Raw genomic sequence first — 7,967 nt, 5'->3', positions numbered from 1 at the left:
GGGCCCCTCTCAGAAGAGACCCCAGAGGGCCATGGGCCGTGTGAGCACACGGCCGGGAGGAGGGCCTCGGAGGGAGCCCACCTTGTCGGCACCGCGACCTCAGGTGTCCTCCTGCAGCCTCTGGAATCTTCCTCTGGATCCTTAAACACTTCACAGAGCTTCACTCACAGAGGCTGTGCTGCCTGTCACCTGGACCGTGGGGTCCCTGGGGCTGGCCTGCCTGAAAGTCTTCATTTCAAGACCCAGCAGCAGGCAGGCCTCGTTCCGATGGCACCCACACCCCTGGTCACCCTGCAGGAAGGACCAGCAGAGGGTGTGTCCCTCCCTACCGTACCTGGCACCCTGTCCGGATCCTCCCCTGCCCGATATCGCCGACATCCAGGACTGTGTGCCAGCCTGAAGGTCACCTGTCCACAGGGACTGAGGCTGTAGGGTCTCCCAGGGCCCCAAAAGCCTCTGAAGACTCCCCAGGGGCTGGAGCCCAGGCCTCCTGCAGCCTCAGCCATCCTCACCCACAGGCACGTGGCCCAGGCAGTGCCCCCCAGACCCTCAAGGTCAGAGCACCAGGCTGAGGCTTCACCCGCCTGGGGGTCTGCTGTGTCCACTCAGCTCCCCCAGGGAGCACCGGCCTCTGGACAGAGTTGGCTGGGGGCTGGCTCAACCTGCCTGGCAGCCTGGACTGGACGAGCAGCCCCGTCCACCGGCCCAGGCTCTGGGCTCAGAGGACCCTGTACAGCCTTGGCCAGTGGACACTCCTTCCAGGACACGGGGATTCAGGACCTCACTGTCCATACCTGCAGCCAGTGCCTGCCGTGAGGTGGGCCTCTCTGTGTGCCCCGGGTGTGGGGTCACCCAGAGGGTGCCCCGGACCACCCTGATGTCTCCTCCCCACCCCCATGGCCCTCTGCACCCCTCCCCCCATGTTCCCATCTGGAGCTCAGGGTGAGGTCTCAGCCACGTGGTGTCCTGAAGACCTCAGGTCAGACACGTGGCCACCAGCTCCTCAAGCACCAGCTTCCCTGTGGGTGAGTGTGGGTCTTGTGCACGCAGAACCCAAGTTGAGAGGACTCAGTCCCACCCCATGCTGACCCGTCCTGGCCCTCAGACACCTGGTGATGGCCGGGGAGCCGGGACACAGTTCCTCTGACGGATGACCAGCGCCCTGGCTTTCCACCCTGGCCTGATTCCCCTCCCCCATCACAGGCTCACAACCGGCCAGTTTAGAGGCCGGTCCCCAGAGGCCACCGGCTCGCCCTGCAGAGGCCCATGGCGGAGCCGAGGGCTTGCAGCAGCGCGCGGGAGCAGCCGGCAGATGCCCAGGCGTGGGAGCTCATGGTGCCAGCCCAGCCGGGCCCAGCCGGGCCCAGCTGGGACTGACCCACGGGCTTGGTTCCGGTCTCCTGGGTCAAAGGCGACCTGTGCTGACACTGCTGTTCTTCCACCTTGGCCATCGGGCCTCAGGCTCCACGCCAGCCTCGCGAGGTCCCCAGAACAGGGATGGGGATCTGCATCAGGGCAAGTCCCCTGGGACCCTCCCTCCGCCCGTCTGAGCCCCATGCACAGCCAGGACACTCCCTTGAGAGCCTCACTGCCTCTCGGTAACAGAGTCGGGCCGCACAAGGAGCCAGCGTGGCGTCCAGAAGGAGAAACAATCTGTGTCGGGATCCCAGACTCCAGACAGATGGAAACACTGCCCTCGGGGCCCGCGTCCCGGCCACAACCAGGGAAAGCGGGATCCTGGGGTCCGACCCCTTGGTTCCCTTGGGGACAAAAATGCAGAAAAAGCCCGTCTGGCAAGGAGGGAACATGCGCAATCCTATTTCTTTGAAACTGTCATCATCTAAGACCCTGTAGCAGCCGGGTCTGGCTGGAGGCAGGCGGTGGGTGGTCCCACAGCCTCCGTTCCCTGCGCTTCCCTCCCGCCAGCCCCCAGAGAACTTCTGCTGCAAGGATGACAGCCCTCCCCAAGACACACGGGTTTATTTTTATGCCCAAAAGGCTCTGAAAGAGGAGGTTTTATTATTTTGAGGATCTCACCTAATTGTGTTCATCTCAGCTGTAACACTTGTTCAGGTTTTTAATTTAAAAAACCGTGCAAGCCATTTATTTCATAAATACAAAACCACTCAAGCCCAAGATGTATTTAAATGAAAAAGCAACAGCTTTTCTGATTTACCTCATAATCCAGCACAACTTAGAAAGTTTTCAAATGGTGTGAGTTTTCACATCAAAGGACATTTGATAAACAGCTCACACAGGCCGCCCAGCGCAGAGCCCCGCGTGCTTGTTTTGAATATAAGGTGACGTGTGACTGGACTATGTCTGCTGCAAATTTAGAAGCCGTGTGCTTTGTTCAGACACCTGAGCACCTGCCGCCACTCTCCACTGAAAGAGAGAGATTTTCTCAGAAAGTTCAACCTAGAAACGCCACATGACCCAGCAGTTCCACTCCTGGGTACACACCCCAAGAACCAGAGACAGGAGTTCAAGCAAAACCCGGACAAGTGCCCGCAGTGGCCCGAAGGCAGGGACAGCCCACACGTCCATCCACAGAAGGAACAGGTAGAGGAGCATGTCCACACCCTAGCGGACCAGCATCGGCCCTGAAAACAGGGGGACGCGCCGGCACGAGGCACGACACAGCCGGACGGTGAAAGCCGGCGCTCTGTGAGCGAGGCCGGGCCAGAGGCCATGTGCCACACGACTCCGCTCAAATGAACCGTGCAGGAAAGGTAAGTCCAGACAGACCGAAAGCGGGTTAGTGTTGCCAGGGGCTGGGGGAGGGGCGGGGTGATGGGCGCTGCCTCTCGGGGGTCACAGGGTCCTGGAAGCAGAGAGCGTGTCCACGTGCTGAACGCCCGAGCTGCGCACCTCGAGGTGGATTCTGGAAATCTCCACCCTCCGCCAGCGGCCACACTCTTCTGATCACTGACAGGGCCTCCTGCAGAGGCTGTGAGTCAGAATCTGAAAGGCGCTCTGTGGAACCACTGGACGTAGCGTCAGACTTCAAACGAGTTTTTCGGAAAAGAAAACTGTCACGTGCGAGAGGGAGCAAGTGCAGAGGCCAGACCCCCGATCTGAAGGGGGTCCTGCACCAGGCGGCTGCGTCAGCGATGCCTCGGTCTCACAAGGCCGAGGGGCGCCCGGCTCAACCTCTGACCATGCAGAAAGACGCGAGTCCCTCAGCTGGGCTCGTGGCCCTGAGCTGCTGCGTCTCCCCAGACGGCACTTCAGACATGCGATCCCCACACTCCTGCCTTGAGGCCACAGCCCCTGCCGGACACGGAATGGACTGGCCTCCGAGGCCCCGAGGGCAGCGGCCTCTGTCCAGCGAGCTTGGGGCGTGAAGCCTCAAGGGAAGGATGTCACCCTGGCACTGCAGAGATGGGGACACCAGGGACCAAGGCCATGAGACGGGGGCCAGCAGCAGGACAGGACCCAGCACTGTCCCTCCTACCACCTGCCACCGCTCAACTACCCACCTGCCACCACTTAACTACCCATCCACACCCCTTAACTACCCATTTACCACCACTCGACTACCCATCTATCACCCCTTAACTACTCACCTGCCACCACTCAACTACCAGCCCACACCCCTTAACTACCCCTCACTGTGAGCAGGGGTAGCGTCACCCAGGCCCTGGAACCGACGGCCTGGACAGCGGCAGGAAAACCCTGTCAAGGCCTCCCGCACCTGCCCTGCTGCCCTAAACCCAGAGAACCTGGGCCAGAGAGGCTGGTGTCCGGTTTGCTCCCATTTGCCCCCTGCAGCCACTGAGCCCAGCGAGTCCACAGCGGCGTTGGGTCCCAGGACCCTCCCCTGGGAAGTCCACCCCTACTGAGGGCCCCGGCCTGAGACAGCGGGAAAGGCTCTTCCCGGGCCCGGAGCTCCGAGCTTCCCCGACTCAAGCAGACGGCTGGCATCTGAGGACCACGGAGCTGCCCCCTGGGGGCCACGCCTGGCTCTTCAGCACCAGCCCTCATCATGCCCTCCCCGCTTGTCCCACTCAGGTTTGAGGCCCAGGGTCTGGAGCAGACGAGGAGCTGCAGCCGTCAGTCTCTGGGGTGGGGGCTCATGGAGGGAGAGCAGGAACTGCGAGGCAGACACGCCGGGCCCGCTCCTCCGGCCCTGGCGCCCGCCGCTCACACTCCTCCATCCAGTCTTCACTGTCAGGACTCAGGCGCTGTGTTTACTTTCAGTCCTTAACATAACCTCTGCGACAAAGTATTTGGGCTCCCCAGAACGTGCAGGATTTTGGGATACTGACAGCTGAGCGGCTTTGATAAGCACACAGTTTTCCTGTTTAAGCTTCAGTGTGACACGTTAACTCCATGGTGGCGTTTGGCTGAACAAATGACTGGCATTCCCTTTGTGCAAACGACAGATTAGAAAACTCTGCGGTGTTAATCGTGACACAGAGGGCCCTAGGCCGGGCCTTCTGTGCGAGGAGCGGGCCTCGCGCTCCACTCACGGCTGACCCTGTTGCGAAACACAGGGGCCCTGACTCTCACTTCAGCTGTGGACCCAGGGCCCCTGCCCGGGTGGACGTCCTCACGGGCTGGGCTGGCTCGGACCGCAGCCTCGGATGGGGTCCCTTCCCTGCCAGCCTGGGGGCTCTGGTCTCTGCGGTGCCCACAGCGCCCTCTGCCCTCATCGCTGAGCCCCGGGCAGCCTGTGCAGGGGCCACGCAGGGAACCCCCACTGGACTCCCGGCAGCGAGTAGGCCCCCACCCCAAGGCCCGTGGCAGAAAGGACTATTTGTCGAGTATCAAAGAGGCTGTTAGGGTCGCACGCGGAGTCACCTCATCTTCTGGAATGCTGAAATCCACTTTTGGCCACAGAGCTAGCAATGCGGTGCAGGGCGTGGAATGAATATTAACACTAATTAACCCAAATTGGCTGGGGAAATGGGGGTTATTGCCCTCAGTCTGGTCCCCGAAAGCAGCACAATTTGTCCCAATGTCACCGAGAACGTCCTCCCCACACGCAGGCTTCTCCCCTGAGAGCTCTGGGCGGGACCTTTTACCCAGGGCCCTCAGACCAGGTGAAGTTGGAAGGACCAAAGGCTAGGGACAGCTGAGGACAGCTGAGAGGGCCGGGGGGGGGGGACAGACGTGACCACCAGGGCTGGATGGGCCAGCCTCCTTGGCAGAACGCAGCTGCGCAGGACGAGACAGCAGCAGGAGGACCGGGGACCACGGAAGGAGAGCCCACGCCCGGCTCCTTCTCACAGCCGCTTGCACCAAGAAGATGGTCAGCTGGGTCTCCCGGGTCCAGGGCTTGTTGGGAGGCTGGGCTGGCCAGGTAGGGGTGGGCACCCCAGCTCAGGACGGGCCCGAGGCCCAAGGACACTTACAAACCGAGTTCTGTGGGCGCAGACACACCATTGGCTGAGCAGCTGATACAGTTACTGATCACGTAGCTAAGACACCACAGAATTAGTTCAGCAGCATTTACACCGGCTTTCATCCCCTAGAGTGGCCGCGGGCCAGAGCGTGCTCCCACCCACTGTCCAAGGAGCCGCCACGTTCCAGACAGATGTCCGGGGACACGGAGCACACGGGGTATCCTGCGGGCACCAGCACCTCGGAGGGGCAAGGGGCTCCCGGATGGGTTGGAAGTGGGCGAGCTGCTCGTGGGAACGAAAGCGCGATTCCACGTGTCTGCCCTTCTCCTCAGACCTCTGCAAACGAAGACAGGTTTGACAGTAAAAACTATGTTTCTTCTTTTTACTTCCACTGAGTTCTCAGCACCAAAACACCAGTCTCTTTTCAGGAAGAACCCCTGCTGTTCACTGTCAGGGAGACGAGGTTGCTCGGGCAGGGTCAGGGAGGCTCGGTCCGTGGGGTGAGGAATCCTGCGAGAGGCACTGAGGACACTCAGGGATTGCTGGGGTCACACCTGGGATGAGGGGCTGTTCCCGTCTGTCTGCTCCCACCCAGAGATTAGAAGCAGGGAAATGGAGTTGTTAGGTCTGCCTCAAGTGCCTCATTCACAGGAGGAGACGAGCCTCTGGTCTTCAAGAGCATGTGGGGGACCCTGGGCGCCATCCCCCCCTCCATGCCCCTCCCAGCTGGCATGTCTGCAGGGGCCGGGGCCCCGGAGGGTCACTCTCATCCAGCCGGGGTCGTCCCAGGAGCGGAGCCAGCACAGCTCAGAGAGGCAGGAGAATCGCTGCCCCGACCTGGGCCGGACGCCCCTCACAGTCGTGGACGTTGTGAACACTGGATGAGCCCCTCCCGCCAGGCCAGCTCCACGTGGGCTGAGCCCACGCCTGTGCTCGGAGCTCAGCCTGCTGTGGCCTCACGCCTGGGGCCAGCCGGCCACTGCCCAGGGATGCGGATCCTCTAGGCAAGAAGTACTGGCCACGGCCGCACGGGCCACCCTGCGGCCGATCCTCCCTGGTGACCAGAGGCACGGCTTACCTCTTGGATCTGAATCCCCTTGGGTGAGTCTTGGTTGCATTTCTTCCCATGGTCACTGGCGACCTGCAGAAGGCTTCTTGGCATCAGTGTCAGTGTTCAATGTCTAATAACAAAGAAGCAGGAAGTGCCCTCCCGTGTCCAGGGTGCCAGCCTTCCAGGCACTTCCCTGCACTTTGGAATCTGTCCTGTTGCTGGATCAGAAGACGGGCCCTGATGTGACCCTGGAGGAGGGGGAAGCAAGCTCTAGCCCACGACAAACGGAAGTCACGCCAGGCCAGAGGCGCCCAGGTCCCTGTGGGAGCCCGTCCTCCTGGTAAATGGGACACCCTTTCTTGCACCGAGGCACACGTGCCCTAGACTCAGCCTGGCGCGTCCCTCGTGAGGGTGGCAGGGGTCCAGCCCGGGAGGCCTCTACAGAGCCACAGACAGACAGCAGGATGTCTCGTGACAGGGGACTCTAAGCTGAGCAGAAGCCACCTCTTTCCTCTGGCCTCATCCTGCCCGTGACGGAGAAGCTCCATGTTGACCAGGGAAGACCCCCCTCCCATCCCTCCCACAGCCGCCAGGGCCTCGCCTGGGGACCCGTTCCAGGCCAGCCGCATCCTGTGGCCGCCAGTTGCCAGGAGCCCATCACAAGCTGCTTCTGGACAAAGGAAATGCGTCCTGAGATTTCTAGGTCACTGCAGGGAGTGTTCCAGGCTATTTTCAACTAACTTGCTGGCACTTTTTATAGAAGGGACAGAGGTCGACTCTCTCTTCTCGCCCCATGCTTTCTGCCACTAATGGTGAAATCTGTCTTCGAAAATCTAAGAAAAAAGGCCCCAACTCAGTAATAAAGCTTTGGTAAATTATGTATTTATACTTTCTGGGTTGGAATTCTTTTCAGAAGCTGACAGGTTGGGTTTTTTAGGATCTACACAGTGACCTTCCCCCAGTTGTCCTCATTCATGGGACAGGCCAGGCTCCCACATGGTCCTGGACCCAGAGCTCTCCTCCCTGCCCCCACCAGGAACACCACCCGGGGGGCAGAAGCTTCCCCGCCGTGAACACCCGGAGTCCTTCCCGGAAGCTTCTCACCTTCAGTCACCGGGCTCCCGGCTCTCAGAGCCGCAGGTGCTGCTCATGCGAAGGGAAGCGGGGACCCGGCCGAAGCCCAGTGCCTGCGGCAAGGTGCCCCCTGCGCCTCACCTGCACCATCACCCTCAAGATCCCATCAGACGGCGGGTGAAACCGAGGCCTGGGAAGATTAAGTCAAAATAGCTCCACTCAGAGCCAGGAGCCAAGGCGGGACACTGCAAACCGAGGCCGGCGCCTTCGCCCCCTTGGTCCAGGAGGGCTATCAGCTGACACAACTCAGCCCCCGCCCTCTGCACGGGGGCTGCACACTGACCCGGAGCCCTCACCTGCCGCGGCAGGCTCCGGGCTGCAGGCGGAGCAGGGCTCCCCAGGGCCGGAGGGTCAGGATGGTGCAGAAACAGGGAGGGACCAGCGGGGAGCGGGCGGAGCGAGGCCCCCACCCCGCCACCCCCAGGAAGGGC

General features: G+C 61.5%; 1 long non-coding RNA gene across 2 annotated transcripts; it reads right to left on the bottom strand.

The window, feature by feature from the left end:
- Positions 1-5,442: 5,442 nt before the first annotated feature.
- On the bottom strand, positions 5,443-7,699 carry LOC135321880 (uncharacterized). 2 transcript variants are annotated; one of them, XR_010382069.1, is made up of 3 exons: positions 7,507-7,699; positions 6,430-6,532; positions 5,443-5,687 (listed from the first exon to the last, which is right to left on the bottom strand). It is a non-coding gene; the product is annotated as an uncharacterized LOC135321880 (long non-coding RNA). The 2 variants fall into 2 exon arrangements; XR_010382068.1 differs by lacking the exon at positions 7,507-7,699 and having other exon boundaries at positions 6,430-6,623.
- Positions 7,700-7,967: the final 268 nt, after the last annotated feature.

This window comes from Camelus dromedarius, chromosome 8 (genome assembly GCF_036321535.1).
Source record: "Camelus dromedarius isolate mCamDro1 chromosome 8, mCamDro1.pat, whole genome shotgun sequence".
In the NCBI taxonomy this organism is placed as follows: domain Eukaryota; kingdom Metazoa; phylum Chordata; class Mammalia; order Artiodactyla; family Camelidae; genus Camelus; species Camelus dromedarius.
Note: the sequence above shows the minus strand (reverse complement) of the source record. Positions and strands in the feature narration are given on the sequence as shown.